At 39.7% G+C, this 17,388-nt stretch overlaps 1 long non-coding RNA gene across 2 annotated transcripts; it reads left to right on the top strand.

The window, feature by feature from the left end:
- Positions 1 to 9,614: 9,614 nt before the first annotated feature.
- LOC119876647 lies at positions 9,615 to 17,388 on the top strand. 2 transcript variants are annotated; one of them, XR_005364545.1, is made up of 4 exons: positions 9,615 to 9,790; positions 11,054 to 11,169; positions 11,579 to 11,666; positions 13,827 to 17,388. It is a non-coding gene; the product is annotated as an uncharacterized LOC119876647 (long non-coding RNA). The 2 variants fall into 2 exon arrangements; XR_005364544.1 differs by lacking the exon at positions 9,615 to 9,790 and having other exon boundaries at positions 11,030 to 11,169.

Below are 17,388 nucleotides of genomic sequence, written 5' to 3'. Positions count from 1 at the left end.
CTGGGCTGAAGGCAGCACTAAACCGCTGAGCCACCCGGCTGCCCCTATTTTTTTTTTTTTTTTTTTTTTTTTTGAGTGCTCATCTCATACTTTCTCGTGAAAATCCTGGGCAGGGGCAGAATCCAACCCACTATTCCTATGTTGTACATTTATGTGTAGCTATTATAACAAGCTATAGAGACAAATGCCTAGGCTCAAATCTTAGTGCTATCATTTTTTAATCTGGACTAATGATTTAACATCCTTGAGCATCTTCCTCCTTCTCTGTAACGTGGGGGAAATACTGGTGTCTACTTCATAGGATCGTCATGAGGATGAAATGAAATGGTGCTTGTAAAGTGTTCCCATGGTGCCTACCCCACAGTGAGAACTCAATAAATGTTAGTAGTGATGGCTATTAGTATCATCTTTATTATACTCACCCTCTATTCTTCACTTTATTCACCTCAAAGTGAGCTAGAAGTACCTCAATGTAGCAGCAAGAGCACAGACACTGGAGATCCACAGAAAATAGATCTCTTCCATTCTACTCAATGAGTAATGACCTTTGACAAGTTACTTTGCACATCTGAATCTGCTGCCACATCTGTAAATTCAGATAGTGACACTCACCCCCCCAGGGCTACTGGGAAGATTCAATGTAATAAGATACAGGAAATATTGTGATGCATACTAAGTGCCCAGTAAATAATGGCTGAATCAGGACTTAGGTTTAGGTCACTTACCCTGCTTAGCCCTTTTTAGCTTAGGTTTGCAACTAAAGAAGGCATCCCACTCTCCTCAATGCCGCTTCCAGCAAAGAGCAGGACAGGGAGCCAAAGCATTAGCAAACTTTTGGCAGGCACTGGACAAGGAGTGTGATCACAAGACCACCGTGCAGAACTTTGACAACTGAATGTGCAAATTATGCTATTCAAGCTGGAATATCACCCAAGTGTGTTTTGGAACCACAGTGACCACATCCCAGCTGGACTGGGGAAGTGAAGCTGTCCAGCCAAGGACTTTATTATTTTTATTTAAAAGTGTGAATCATCAGAAAAGCAACCCTCTCCAGCCAGGTGCTGTATTCAGATTCCATATAACATCTACTTCTTTGGCAGCTGGGCAAGAAAAAGTGCCTATGAGAATTGTTCTGGGAAGGTTTCAGAGGTCAACATCTTAATGGTTCAACCGGGGTAACTTTGGAAATATCAGTTAAACTCTCTAGGACTCAGTTTCCTCATGTGTAAAATAAGATAACAGGACTAAATAAGATGTGTGAAAAATGCTTAAAAGGGAGCATCGTACATAGTTTAAGTGACAGACATGTATTTGCTATAATGATAATGATTATTGAACTAAAGCATTTGGGACTTTCCAAAGGCATCACATTCTCACCTCTGCTTCATAAGCTTATATTTTTTTTGTAGAAAAGACTTTGTATATGACAAATGAAATGATAATACGGAGCTGTCTGAATATATGATAAACTGAACAAGATCCCTATTGTCTGGGTGGCTGGGAATAATTCTGTGTTGGAGAAAAGCTTAGAGCTGAGCCTTGCAGAAAATTTATGGATCAAAGTCATGGACAGGAGGGAAAGAGCATTATATGAAGGGCAAATAGCTTCATAAAAACTGTCCAGCTTTCCCTGATGTCTTCAAAGAACTCTGGCAGCTTGGATGTAACTCCTCCCACAAAAAGGAAAGATCCATAGTCTTCAGTTTGCTTAAACTTGATTTCACCCACTTCATGCATCAGCCCTTGCTTTCACTCTCCTGACTTCTCAGCTACTAACTGCCATAGCCTAGCTACTGTTGTAACCTGGTATTGACTGTTAGGGCAAAACATGGTTTGGTCATTAAGTTTTTTACTCCAATTTCCCTCCTGACTATGGTTTCCTCTAGCAGACTCAGGGAATAATTTCTGCAGGTGGCTCCATGTGTCTGGAATCCAAATATTATATCCACAGGAAGCCCCTCTCATAAGCAGATTGTGGGTAAGCTGTCATGCTTGAGGGACAATAAGTAGATCAAACCCACTCCTGCAATCAACTTAGTAAAAGGTAATAAACGTTTGTTAGAGTTCTATTCAATGAAGGAACTTCCTAGAAGCACAGATCATTCAATATTGCCCCCCTACCCTTCCCTCACCCTCTACAGCCCACTACCCCCTGTTGTGACAGTGGATGTGAAACCAGAGCTCTGGATTTCACAGATGAGTAGATTGTCACATATTCCCAGAGCTCTTCCCTGATAGCTCTCAGGTAAGTTCTACCATTGGTTTGTACAGTGGTTCCAGCACTTAACTACGACTTTGGTTTCCACTTCGGGTAGTGTCATCTCTTTGCTAACTGGAAGGTAAATTTCTAGGTAGCAACGGTTTCATTGTTTTTTGTTTTTATGCTTCTAGAAAGCTAAACTCTGCACTTGGTGTATATGGGGAAACACACACACACACACACACACACACACACACACACACACACTACAAGAACAATAAAACCGAAACCAAAAACACTCTGAAGTTCTCTGATTTAAAAAAATAGCATGAACTCAAAAGTGGTAGGTTCTAGCTCTGGCTGCACAGCCTGCTAGCTAAGACATCACGGTATATTACACAGTTTTCTAAACTTCTTTCCACATCTACCAAATAGAGATTATAAGACTAGTCTTGTTTACCCTAAGGAGAATCAGAGTACCAAGAGGTAACAGATATAAAATACCTAAAGAATCTTTTCAAATAAAGGAAAAATAAGACTGAACTCAATCTCAATTTATAAAAAGTTCAGTTTTGTTTGTTTAAGGTAAAAGAAAAAAGAATTTTATGGGAGGAGGAGGGGGAAAACATGAAAAGGATAGCCACTGTTTCGAGGACTAAAAGAGAAGAATTCTACTGTTATTTTTTTCATGTCAGAATTCTATTTTCTTATTTAGAGATAGAAAAGGAAAGAAGGTAGAATATTATTTTGTAGTGTTTTTAACCCAAGATTAAAGGAGAATAGTGATGCAGCATTCAGAGTTGGCTGGGGTTCTGCTCCTTTTGTATCACCTAGATGTTTCTTAGACACTGCTGCTCATCAGGTACTGAAGGGAAATATGTTGGAGCAGTTGCCTGATATTGAATTGGCTGAAGTCCATTACTTCTAGCTGACTTCTTAGAAACTATACATTAAATGTGCCAGAGGAAAATGTGCACTCCTTTGTTCTCTCTGATGAAGTGTAAGCTTTGGCTCCTTCTAAGACTGACCTATCAGGTTCTTTGTTTATTCCTTCTCTTCAGACATCTCCTTTAGGACATTTTATTCCCCATTACTGGTGGCAGAACTAAGGTCCAGTGCAATGCTGATGAAAGCTTTGGACAGAGAGAAAAGATTGCAATTTGCTGGCTAACATGAGTGATTTGGAATAATGTGCTGATATCCAAAGTCTGTGAGTCTTGAGTTAACACGATTCTCTAACTGTCATTTGTACTCCTCATAATTAGGATAGGGCATAAGGAGTCTAGTGGCCAGTGCAGAAAAATGAACCACAACCCAGTGAGTGCCTGTTTCTCATCAGACTTTTCTAGGCCTTCAAGGTTAAGCCACTTGATTTTTGCAACAATGCCTAAGACACATATTGTTACCTCCTTTTTTTAGGATGAGTAAACTCATGTTAAATAATTTGCTTAAGGGATCCCTGGGTGGCGCAGCGGTTTGGTGCCTGCCTTTGGCCCAGGGCGCGATCCTGGAGACCAGGGATCAAATCCCACGTCGGGCTCCTGGTGCATGGAGCCTGCTTCTCCCTCTGCCTGTGTCTCTGCCTCTCTCTCTCTCTGTGTGACTATCATGAATGAATAAAAATTTAAAAAAATAATAATAATTTGCTTAAAACCACATGGCTGGTAAGTGGTAGGGAGTGCTTCTCAGAGGTGAGGTTAATCCAAATTCCCATAGAAGTGAGATGCATCACCTAAGGAGTAGGAAGGGCATTTTATGTGTGAGATTTGGCAATACCTAGGTGAAAGAGCTTGCACCAGAAGACAAAAGGCTTAAATTCCAAAATGTGTTCTAACACTTACTGGCTGTGTAACCTTGAACACTCACTTCACAACTAGGTTTTTAGTTCTTTACCTCATACTAGAACATAGGAAATTCTAATAAATTATAGTTACCATCATCATCTTCATCATCATCAAAAACATTATTCTTACCAATACTAGAATTATCATTATCACTAATATCTACTTACTCTTAGCATTTTAGGAGGATATAAAATAGTAGTTGTAAAAATATCTTGTACAAATAAAACTAGAAACAAGTTAAAAGTGTTAGAATTTATTTTAAATCTGAGGAAACTGAAAAAATATAATTTTCAAATATAGTAAATTAAATGCAAGGTAATTGCTGTGCACTTCACAACTGTCTTGATTCTAGTATTTTTTTTTTAAGATTTTTATTTATTTATTCATGAGAGAGAGAGGAGGCAGAGACATAGGCAGAGGGAGAGGCAGGCTCCCTGCGGGCAGCTTGATGTGGGACTCGATCCCAGGACCCAGGATCATGACCCGAGCCAAAGGCAGACACTCAACCACTGAGCCACCCAGGTGCCCCCTGGTTCTAGTCTTAGCCAGAGTCTTAATTCTTAACAATGCTGAAAGATTTAAAATGAAAAAACAAATACATTTCACGAATCTCTCCAGGCCATCATATTTGCATTTATAAAGGTCAGTAATATATCTATTCTTCAGTTCACTGTTAACTTCATGTGGAAGTTTTAACAGGTTCAGTTAAATTTCCTATAGGGCATTTCATTTAAAAAAGGAGGTTTTCTTAAATGTATGATTAGGGAGAAAAACAATAAGGATCCAAGGATACTTTCTATGGCCAGAGGAGATGGGAGGGGAAGAAGACAGCCCATCTCCAACCAAAATTGTCCATATGTTTCTGATACATATCACTCTTGCCAAGCCCCATGTGAAAAAGGCATAGAAGCTAAGACACCCAAAATGCTGATGACCAGTTCCTGCCAATAGAAATCTGTGAATTGTATTAGTTCTATAAATATTTCTGAGTGTTTAGGCATTGATGAACAATTAACAGCTGCTGTTAAACTTGGTGGTTTCTAAGTAGCAACCATGGTGGTGATGCTGATGATAAAAAATCACCATAACCCATCAGCATGATTTTATCACTTTAGGATTACACTATTGTTCAGCACTCATTTTTGTAGACTCCATTATGGCCTAACTCCTATATCAAAGGAAAACTCTGGAAATCAAGAGGAGACTGCCACCATCAAAATTACTATCCCCCTCATAGCTATTTTTCACATGTTCTGATATACTTTGTTTTCTTATAGATGTATATAAATTTCATAGAATTGATAAGTAAATTGGAACTCATGTCATCTCATTTCTATCCTTCTCTACCAGATGACATACAGATAGTATAAATTGTGCCACCAGATAAACTGCTAAGAGAAATCTAAGTATTTCACTTCTCTGTTTAAAAATCTATAGAAGTCTCCTCTTGCTTACAAAGTAAAATAATAGCTCACTGGTTGAGTGTATAACCCAATTCTAATGGAAAATTTCATACTTATTTCCCCTTATTGACACAAGTACTCTAATCTTTCATGGTAACACATCTACCTTATTCTTGCATTCTGAAAGTCTCTCCTGTTTTCTTTGTTCATGCTATTACTTCTTTCTAAAATTCCCTCTCCTATTTACCATCTGCTTGTTTAACTCCTACTTATTCTTATCCTTTCTTAAACTTCTCTGGGCAGAATTAGTTCCTCCTTCGTCTGGATCTCCAAAATGCTTTTTAAAAATCTTTAACAGAACACACAGCACTTTTCGTTAATATGCTTTTGTTTACACATATGTCTGGGAGAGCATTCCAAGCAATAACTATGCCCTCACTCAATGTATAAGGCTTAGCAGGTGCTTAATTAATAAATGTTAAAAGAATAAATACAGTAGGCAACCTCCCTTTCTTTTTGGAAAGTTTGATTATTTCCCTTTAGTCATTAATTAAACAAATACATTTTTAAAAACATCTATTATGTGTTAGTCATTGAGCAACAACCATGACAGAAATCTGCCAAAGCATCACACTGTATCTAAAGCAACAGGAACCAAGTGAGAACCACTTTAAGTAGCTTTTATGCAAACATTTTAACCTGTCATGCTCCCTTCCATGGATGAGGGAACTATAAACGAAGTATTTGGCTCTCAGAGTTATGGCACAATTCTTGGCTCACTTTGATAAATATTGATCTTGTATAAATTACTCAGGAGAGGCAGTCGATGGTTCTCTGAGCAACACACACAACCCCCACTCCCCTTTATGCAAAGACATAAATCATTTATGAATAGAGCCCCACATGCTCTATGAATAAGTCCCTTGGATTCCAAGATGACTGATACTCAAGTATTTTTCTCATTTGAGTGGAGACCTAAATTTAAGCAAGCAGTCAGACTACATGAAGTTACAATGCCCTTTTGTTCACTGTAAGGTGAGAGATGCATAATAGGCTTTCAAGGGTAAACATCATATGTTTTAAAATAAACACCATTAAATGCAACTGCACATTTGTGCCTCTAATAAAGCTGATTGTGAGGGGATAGCTCTTTAGAAATATCTCATGTTACGTTCATTCAATTTTAAGTTTTAGTCACTGGTGGAAAGAGGAGGTTTAGTGCATGTATGTGTGTGGAATTGTAGAGAATTCGTTTTGACTACAGCTGAATCCAAGCCTTTGGTTTCATCTGGAAAGTTGTGAATAGCACAATAAGGGGTCTGTGTGTGGTGAGGAGTCATTAAAGTAAAGAACCAAAGGGCAGCAAACATTGGTTTTCAGGGATTCTTGTGGTAAGATTAATAATGAGAGTGTTTAACCTCGAGGGACTTCATCATTAAAGGGACAGGAGAGAGGATAAAGAGACATACTGACAAATAGCTTCTGGTCTCTTGGCAGGAGCTAGAATTTGTCATCAGAGCTCACACAATGGGTCAAAATGCTGAAACATCTCCAGAACAATAAAGAAATGTGACTTATGTCTTTTGGTACCTTTATTTGTGTGACTTTCCCCACCTTGAATGTTTTTCCCCTCCAAATCTAGCTTTTACACATTCTATGCATTGCTGTTAGTTTCTCTCACAATTTAAACTGCAGATAACCTAAGACACAAGAGATCCCATTTTAAGCAATTGATGGACAGAAAATCTTTAATGAGGACTCAGAAACATATATTCAAGAAAGATTATTGCAGAACTGTTTACAGGGGAGAATATGGAAAGTCATCTAAGTAAGTGCCAACAGAAGAAGATTGGTTAAAAAAACTATGAAACATTCCTACAAAAGAATGACATGCAGCAGTTACAAATGCAGGAGGTGAATATAAATGTACTGGATACCAGGTTGCCCAAGTTGTACTGAAGTTAAAAAAAAAAAAAAAGAAAGGAAAGGAGTATGCGTAACAGTGTTTACTGTTTACAGTGTGATTGCTTTCAAACAAATAAAACCACCATTATATATATATATATATATATATATGCTTTCAAACAAATAAAACCACTATATATATATATATATATATATATATATATATATATATATATACATACACACACAGAGAGAGATATGGTTTATGATGGTTATGTCCTGGGAATGTAATTAGAGTAAGAAAGGGTGAATTTTTGCTTCTTATGTTAAATATATCTATATTAGTTGAATTAATTAAAATGTGGGGATCCCTGGGTGGCTCAGCGGTTTAACACCTGCCTTCAACCCAGGGCGTGGTCCTGGAGACCCGAAATTGAGTCCCGCATGGGGCTCCCTGCATGGAGCCTGCTTCTCCCTCTGCCTGTATCTCTGCCTCTCTCTCTCTCTCTCTCTCTCTCTCTCGGTCTCTCATGAATAAATAAATTTAAAAAAAAATCTTTAAAATGCATAAGGGTTATTCTTTGGTTTGGTTTTGATAATAACATACTTTTTTAAAAAATTAGTTGTCTTTCAAATCTAAGCTCAAGTATCAACTTATCTAGGAGTTAATTCTACCATTTCTGCAATGCAGTAGGATTTTGTACCAAATTTGTGACATTTGCTGCACACTTTGCAGCATTATGGATAGTATACTTAATTTGATAGCAGAGGTTTAAATCAATTGTGCTACTTTCTAGTGGTAGTGTAATCTTGGGAAATCATGTAACTTCCAAGCCTAAATTTTCCTTTCTGCACAGTGAAAAAAACAATAGTATGCCCACAGGAATCTCTAGGAGTTGCAAAATAAGAGGCATTAATATACTATACACTGCATATTTTATTAATATACAACAAGAGACATTGTGTGCTAATTTTGTGCATCTATGTCAACTCCAATAAGAACTGGGACCACTATGTCCATTGGTTAACATAATACATACACAATGAGAAACTATTGTGTGTCAAACACTGTGCTAAGCTCTAGGAATACAACTAGAAAGACGGTATCTCCTCCCATGAAATGTAGTTAAGAAATCACACAAATAATCAGACAATCACCAGACAGTGCAACAAATGTTATGATAGGCGATTCAAGAAACTCTTTCTGCAGGAAGTAGTATTGTCGACTGATATCTGGAGGATGACTAAGCTTAGCAGTCAGAAAGGGTGGAGAGGATCTGAAGAGTGTGTCCAGTAGAGAGGGCAGAGAAGTGAGAACATGAGCTATGTTCCACAAGCTGGCACTTAAAGGGTGAAAAGAGAGGAATATATATGAGATGCAGTCTCACACACACCTGACATGCCTCCTTGCCTTCTGGGAGTGCTCCTCACTCTCCAGAATACTCAGTGAGGGCAAACTATTTCTGAATTTAGAAGTTAAATATCTTCAAAAGCAAGTAACTCGGCAGCTGCAGGAGGATACAGGATCTGAGACTCAAAAGAACCAGCATAATCTCAGTACTTACCCAGAAACTAGGCAGACTCCTCCAGAAGACATGAATCTAATCAACCTTCTTCAAAGCGACATCACAGGACTGAAGAAATATTCTAAAGTATAGGTAATCTGGGAGATGCAGGGGATGGTAGGGTGAAAGGGATGGGGAAATGAATGTTTATTTATTTGGGGTGGAGATAATCAGGGACTGGTTAGATATATCAATTCAGCATACCCTTGGTGCAATTAAGGGTAGCGTCATAGAGAGGGGATGTATAAGACTCCAAATCCTAGGTGCTTAAAAATTAAGAGCTTCTGCCTACACAGAAAGCACTGGCATTAAGACAAATACCTGAAATAAAAAAGTATACTGTATGAAGACAAAGAATCATAGGATTTCAGGGCTCAAACAGGCTTCTGAAGCGACCTGGCTATCTCTCTTATTTCATAGAAATAAACTGAGACCCAGGGATGATGAATTCTAGTCATTCATCCATGTAGGCACCCATGAATGATCTCTCAAAAGCGCCTAAAGAGTGCACCCAGTCTTACAGGCAGGGAACTGAAAGATGGAAGAGCTGTGTTTCTCTGGCTACATAACCATTAATAGTAAGCTCTTTAAGATAGTTTGAAAAATGACATGATACAGTAGAAACATCAAGAGTAAAGGACACAGTACTGAACTTGTTCTTAAAGGAAGTATAGGGCTTTCACAGGTTTGAATGGGAAGATACTGCAGACAGAGCAATCAGGACACACAGACAGTAACATAAACATACTAAGTCGAGACAGGAATTGACAACAAAGCATTTACAAAACAGCAGCAATTTCAGGCCACCTGGTCAGGATATGAATGGCACTTCCTTAACATCAATCCCATACCTGAACAAGAAGGAAAGTGAAGGTGATGGATACATTCAAATCTCCTGATCCCATATTTGCTAACCCAAAGCATCCAGTAATGCGTTATGGATTTGAGTTACGAGAAATTTTATTTTCCAAAGGGCAAAGGAAGAAAAAAGCATGGATGGGTATTAACTACTTAATTCAGATTTGTAAGGAAGGAAATAATGGTATGTGCAAGGTAGATAAGTGAAAGACGTGGTAGAAATGGGGCAGGATGCATCTTAAATATGCTGAGTGTTTATGGACATAATTTTAGTTCGTTTTCACAACAGCAAGGGGTGTGAACATGATTAACTCCATTTTAGGGATGAGAAAAATCAAGGCTCAGTGACATTAAGAGACTTGCTGGGGGCACAAAGCCAATAGGTGCTGCATTCGGTTTGAGTCCTACCTAGTCCGTCACCAATGCAAGTCTTCTTTCTATTACATGATAACTTCTCCCAAGAGCCCTGGGGGGGAAAGGCTGTGGTGTCCTGAATTATGTAAAAAGTAAAGCAATGTAAAGAATTTTAACAAACAATTAATTTTTACAATTCCATGGCTGAAGACAATAAAAGAAATAGAGCTTGTGAAGGATACGCAAGTTTTCCTTCAACAATTTATCATGGGGATCCCTGGGTGGCACAGCGGTTTGGCGCCTGCCTTTGGCCCAGGGGGGGATCCTGGAGACCGGGGATCGAATCCCACGTCGGGCAAAACAAATAAACAAACAAACAAACAAAAAAACAATTTATCATGAAAATTTTCAAACATACAGAAAAGTTCTAAGTGAAACTCATCAGACCACCACCTAGATTCTGCAAATAATACTACACCATTTTTGCTTTATCAAGATTCGTTTTTTTTTAAAGAAGTCAAAGTTTGGCTATATAATCACTGGCAATTATAATAATAAGTCTACAAATGATTATAAAACCATGGTCAAGAACCATGTTTCTTCATTTAACTCAGAATAACAAAGCTTGGCTCTTGGCACAGAGCCGGCCCTTTATAAATCTTTAATGAATAAAGGGATATCATAATTCCAGTGAGTAAAAACGGGCTTCAGTTAAAGAAGCTAGTTTATTTACTTATTTTATTTTTTTAAGAAGCTAGTTTAGAATGCTCTCAGATAAATGAATAATGGAGGAGAAAATGTTCTATAGATGGAAGGAGTCACTATTCACTGGGCTTCAATATATATATCAAAGGAGTATCATTTGGTAAAGGCAAGAATAGGTTGAAGCTAGTTTGCTGTGTCTCCCAACACACACTGCAACAGGATGTGGAGCTTAAAACTAACAGGGTAAAACTCATGAGAGAGAAGTGTGAAGCCTTTCATTTTGGCGGAGGATCAATTACACAAGTAGAGGCTGGGGCAACTGCTGCTTGACACAGGTGATATATTACAATTTGAGAGGGTGGAAAGGGAACTGATTATTATGAGCCAATAGTGTAAATATGGGGTACAAGAGAAAAAAGGTCTCCCAGACTTAGACGGCATGGGAGGAAGCACAGAACATAAAAAGTAATAGTTTCACTTTACTCTGAATATTCTACTCAACACTGGGAGCCACTGGAGTGCATTCAGTCAACAGGTCTATAGGAATAGAGGCGGTGGTTTTGGTGAGAAGGGGGTCAGAAAATTATTATAGAATCATTAAAGGAATCAGGGATATAAAGTACAGCATGGTATCCATAGTTAACACCGCTGTATGTCATATAGCGGGTTGTTAAAGGAGTGGATCCTGGGAGTTCTAATCCCAAAGACAAATGCTTTTCTTTTCTCTTTATTGTGCCTACATAGATGATGGATGTTGGCTGAGCCTGTCGTGGTGGTCATTTGGAAGCCTATGTAAATCGAGCCATCACACTGTATACCTGAAACTTGTATGGTGATGTATATCCATTGTTTCCCCAAAAAGCTGAGGGAAAAAAGAACTTGGGATATCTAGACTAAGGAGGACAGAATAAGGGAGAATATGATCATGATCTTTAAGCAGAGCCAACAGAAAAGGGAGTAGAGCTAATGGTCTCAGATGGCAGCTAAGCTGACTGACTACATATATTCACACATTTATGGATATAAAATATACATAGTTATAGTTTATATTTTTATTTTATTTTATTTAAGATTTCACCCATTTATTCACGACACACAAACACACACACAGAGAGAGAGAGAGAGAGAGGCTGAAAAACAGGCATAGGGAGAAGCAGGCTCCATGCAGGGAGCCAGATGTGGGACTCGATCTCAGGACTCCAGGATCACACCCTGGACCAAAGGCAGGTGCTAAACTGCTGAGTCACCCAGGGATCCCCTATCTTTTTAAATACATAAAACATACATGCAGAAATACAAACATCAGAATTAAAACATAACGATTCAAACATAAGGATTATTATATCTCATCGTCCAAAACAAAGAGAAAACAGAAGAGATAAAATGCAAAGAAAGCTGGAGATCAGGACTCATAGGAAGAAAGCATGTCAAGGATAGGGACACAATAGGATATCCCACATTCAGAGGTAATCTACCTCTGATATTTCCCATGACAACAGGAGAGCAGCCAGGCAGATTAACCACCATCTACCCCCCCACCCTCTATACACCCACACCCAGAAACGGAGAAATCTGCCTCAAGATTCAATGGTGGGAGCTTAAGACAGACACACAACATAGCTCCCAGGTACTGCTGCTGCAGGAGACCATGTTATGTCATCACAGGTCTTACCACTCTCATTGGAAACTGGGTAGAGAGAGGGCCAATAGCTACGGATCACACACTGCCTCTCCAGCAAGCAGAAAGCTGAATTTGCAATCTCAACTACAAAGAGGAACATAAAATAAAGAAACACTAAATATCCATGAAAAGTTTAGAGCATAAAAGGAGGCAATAAATTCATAAAATAAAACTTACACCTGATGGGATGCCTGGGTGGCTCAGTGGTTGAAAGTCAACCTTCGGCTCCAGGAGTGATCCTGGGTCCTCCCATATCCAGCTCCCTGAGAGGAGTCTGCCTCTCCCTCTGTCTATGTCTCTGCCTCTCTCTGTGTGTCTCTCATGAATAAATAAATAAAATCTTAAAAAAATAAAATAAAATGAAAAATAAAACTTACACCTCAAGAACAGAGTTAATGGGGGCAATTAGAACTGGCTTATGGAGGAAGACTAGATAAGCTCTTCATTATTTCCAGGAGGAAAGCTAAGGCCAGTAGATGAAACTACCAGGAAGTTGGACTTCAGCAGAGTGTGAAATAAGAACTTCTCAAAAAAGTATGTTAATCCAACAATGAACCTCAATAAAGCACACACTGCTTTCACCCTGACTCCATCCTATATTGCATGTTTTTCACATGCTTAAAGGCACAGAAAAATGCCTTATCAAAACAGAGCAACTTAGCTTAAAAAAATGTAGACTAGGGATCCCTGGGTGGCACAGCGGTTTGGTGCCTGCCTTTGGCCCAGGGCACGATCCTGGAGACCTTGGATTGAATCCCACATCAGGCTCCCGGTGCATGGAGCCTGCTTCTTCCTCTGCTTATGTCTCTGCCTCTCTCTCTCTCACTGTGACTATCATAAAAAAAAAAATGTAGACTAAAATTAACTGGCCCCACTTCCAGAGAACAGGAATAAATAATCTATAATCACTGGGCCTGGCAAATAGTCGCCTACAATAAATATTTGTTGAATAAATGTAAGCACTATCAAGACAAATACATGTCCATCTTCTTCAAACAGGAACAAGAGGGGTATTGCCTGAATTTTCATTCTACCAGAAAGTCAACAAATAAATAAATACATAATGTAAATGTTAAGTGGTCATAACTTCCATGAATAAATATACAAATGCATGAGGGGACAAAGAATTAAGTGTGATTAATATTGTTTCACTTGTTTTGTTTTGCAGCTGAGAGACTACTTTAAGAAGGAGACACTTGAGCAGAGGCCTACAAAGAGTGAAGCAGTGTATTAGAATTATCTGTTGCATGTAACAAATTACCCCAGAACTAACTGCCTTAAAATGAAACCTTTGCTGTCTCAATGTTTGAGGTGCCTGCACCGGTGCATGGGTTCAGCTGGTTCCAGTGTCCCTGGCTCAGCATCTCCTGCCAGGCTGCAAACAGGATGTCCTCTGGGACTGCAGTCATTGCAAAGCCCAACAGGGAAGGATCGGCTTCCAGTCTCACTCAGATGGTTGTTGGCAGGATTCAGTGGCTCCTCGGTTGTTGGAATGACTGTCTCAGTTCAGACTGGCTGTTGGCCAAGAGTCCACCTTCAGTTCTTTGTCACACCAGTCTCACCATAGGCCAGCTCACACATGGCAACTTGCTTCATTGGAACAAGTACGCCAGGAGAGCCAGAGAGAATTAAGCAAGGATGAGGTCACAGTCTTTTATAACCTAATGTCTATATGACTCCCATCACTGCTGTTACTCTTCAGAGAAAGCCTCTTCTATTCTAGTCCATTCTTTAGAAGCTAGTCATTAGGTCCAGCTCACATATGGGGAGGGGGTAGGACTACATAAAGGTGTTACTATCAGGAGTTGGGGGCCGCTGAGAGCCATGTCAGAAAGCTGCCTACCATTGGCAGAGCACTGTATACAAATCTGGGGGGATAGCATTCCAGATGTTGGGAATAGCAATGCAAAGACCATAGCAATTTTGAGGTGCAGAAATGGGGCTGGAATGAAATCAGGAAAAGGAAGCGGAGCTTGAAAAGTAGGCAGGGGCCCGATCCTGGGTCACTTGGAACTGTTCAGGTCCTGGTAGTTTGGATTTGATTAGGAGCAGTGAAGACAATTCCTTGGAAGGATTTGAGCAGAAGAGGCTAAACTAACCTTTCTTTTATGAAACTGGAATGATAGTAAATGGCACAGTCTATTCATTTACTTGGTTTCATCTACTTTTAATGACCTTCCTAAGGGGAAGCTGGCAATTAAATCCGTGTCAGTTGTTCTCTATATTAAAAAGTTTTATTGGTTCCTACCACCCTGAATCTGACAAGCTAGTGATCTATAAGGAAGTGATGCAAAATGATAGATTTGTTAGCATGTGGGTCCCCTATGTTGCATTTGGGGAAGAAGGCCCACTAATTTATTATTATTATTATCATTATCATTTATTATGATTTTGCCATCATTCACTGCAATCAAATGAGCTTGTCTCATCACAACCTCAAGCAAAAGTCCGGGAACCACAGGGATTTGGACGGAAGTGAAGGTGATCCTGACTGTGTATGTGGAGCCACCAGCGAAGTTCATCCATAGCCCAGGGATGTGCAGGGAATGGAGGGGCTACTTCCTCCCAGAGAACCAACACACTTAAATTGCTAAATCCTTCTCCCTAGGCATCTGGGTCAGTTAATCCCAGCCCAGGGCCACCAGCTGAGCTCTTCCCTGGCCAAGCTGCCCTGCTTTGAAATTCTCCCCCAGGCCACCTCGCCCAATGATGTCAGCAGGGGTGAGCGCCCTGCCGGCCCTCCCCTCTCACAAGATGATGTGCAAGGGGAAACGGACTCTGTCTGTGCTCAGGAAACATCTGGTCGATCCGCTAGTCCTCAAGCGGGTCTCTGGCTGTTCTGTAAATTAGGGGAACAGAATAGGATGGGAAGACATGGAGCTTCAGTGATTAGCCAACCTCGACAGCAAGTTACAAGCTGAAAGGAGATGTGAGGAAACGGCCTCCCTGGCAGGCCCTCTCCAGGGACCCGGCACCACTGCCACATGGTCACATTTCCCAGCTTGTAATGGAAAACAAAGGCTGTTTACAAGAGCTTAAAGTAGCTGGAATGGGAACAGGAGCCAAGCGGTATAGTGGAGGCTGAGCTTCTACTTGGAAGCTTTCAGCAGTCCAGTAATTATTCAGTACCAGGCCTGAAGGGCAGGCTCCTGATGAGGACTATTACTCTCTCTCCCGTGGAAAATGAAACACCACATTCACTGGTAAGCAGAATCCATGACCACGTAAAAACAGATCCAGCCCCTCGTTAAGTGTTTGACATAAAACAAAACTTGCTGTATGTCCTCCCTGAGCTCTAAGTACCCTTTTTGTCCTGCTTGGTATCCACTGGCTTTTTCTCGGTTTATGAACCACTAGAGACAAATCAGGTAAGATAGATAGGAGAAAATGGACTTGGTGTGCTGCCCTCTCCCCCACCCACCTCCCTACCTGTCCCTGGGGGAATACAGGTTTTCTGAACCGTCAGGATTCTGGCCTGCAAATGAAAAGCTCTTCTCTTCTCCTTCTGCTTTGCCTGCTGCCTCTCTCCCCTCCTCCAGTTAAATCAATAAGACCTTTCCCGTCTGGGTTTTCAGATAGTCGGTGTAAGTCTTCAAGAGAGTCGAGTCAAAATGCATAGCAAAAAAGGAATTTTTTTAATTTCTAAGTACAAAGGCAAAACCAAGAAACCCTGAAAGACAAAGTAATTCTAGCTTTAAAACATTTCTAAAACTTCATTTGTTCTCAAAGTTCACTCTTCGGTGAGAATTAGGTGGAACACAGGATCGAGCATACCCTTTTTTGGTGCCCATCTTTCTGACATAGCGCTCAAACTGAGGTCATGGGGCTTTAGGATTGTAGCTCTACCATGGAGTCATCCGTTCCTTCAGAAGATGGTTTTAATAGTTTTTGTGTTCTATATATGGAGAATATAGTTAGGAGCAAGACAAGGTTCCATGCTCTCTCAGTCTTCATACATGAACAACGAGGAAATGACCTGATGTGTGCAAAGTGCTAAGCTTGTGCCTGACATTTCATAAGTGGCCGATAAATGCTGGCTATTCTTGGTTATTACCCCCAATTTCCCCTATCTGTCTGTTTCTCTCTCCAGCAGTGCTTTGCCTCAGAATATCCCGTCTGTCTGTGAAGACAATCCTTCCTAATTTCTGTCCAAATTCAAGATTTATCATAAGAAACTGGCTCACAGGATTATATGGGCTGAGATGTCCCAAGAACATTTGAGAGACTACTTTAAAGTAGACCTATCATAAAATACAGTTATTGAGGAAAAGCTCATTTATAAACTTTTGTCTTACATATATCTTAATTTACTTGGCCATAATAATTATACTTAGATTACTCAGAAAACTTCTAGAGACATTAAATAGCTGGCCATCTAAAATTGCCTTCTGACAAATTCTGTCACAGAATTTGATGTGAATGAAACATAAGCTTATTTGACTTCTGGTAAACTGAGGAAGAATAAAAGTATTATATTTAATACTGGGAACTCTCAAGATCTCCCTGTTTCAATTAAACCAATAAACCTAAATTAGCTTTTATTTACTGAGGACTATCCTAGATCATGTGAACTTGCCAAATATTTGGGTTAGTTTCTGTATTTATCAGAGTATATTTATATAATGCTTATTTGTCTTTTAGCCAGTATATAGAACACTTCATCGATTAACTTGACAGGTTAAAAATACAACCACCCTACAGTCCAGCAATTACACTACTAGGTAATTACCCAAAGGGATACATGCACCCTGATGTTTGTAGCACCGTTATCTACAATCGCCAAATTATGGAAATAGCCCAAGTGTCCCCAACTAATGAATGGATAAAGAAGATGTGATGTCTATATTTTAAATGGAATACTATTCAGCCATAA

This window comes from Canis lupus, chromosome 9 (assembly GCF_011100685.1).
Source record: "Canis lupus familiaris isolate Mischka breed German Shepherd chromosome 9, alternate assembly UU_Cfam_GSD_1.0, whole genome shotgun sequence".
Classification (NCBI taxonomy): Eukaryota; Metazoa; Chordata; class Mammalia; order Carnivora; family Canidae; genus Canis; species Canis lupus.
This window is presented reverse-complemented; position numbering and strand designations above follow the sequence as displayed.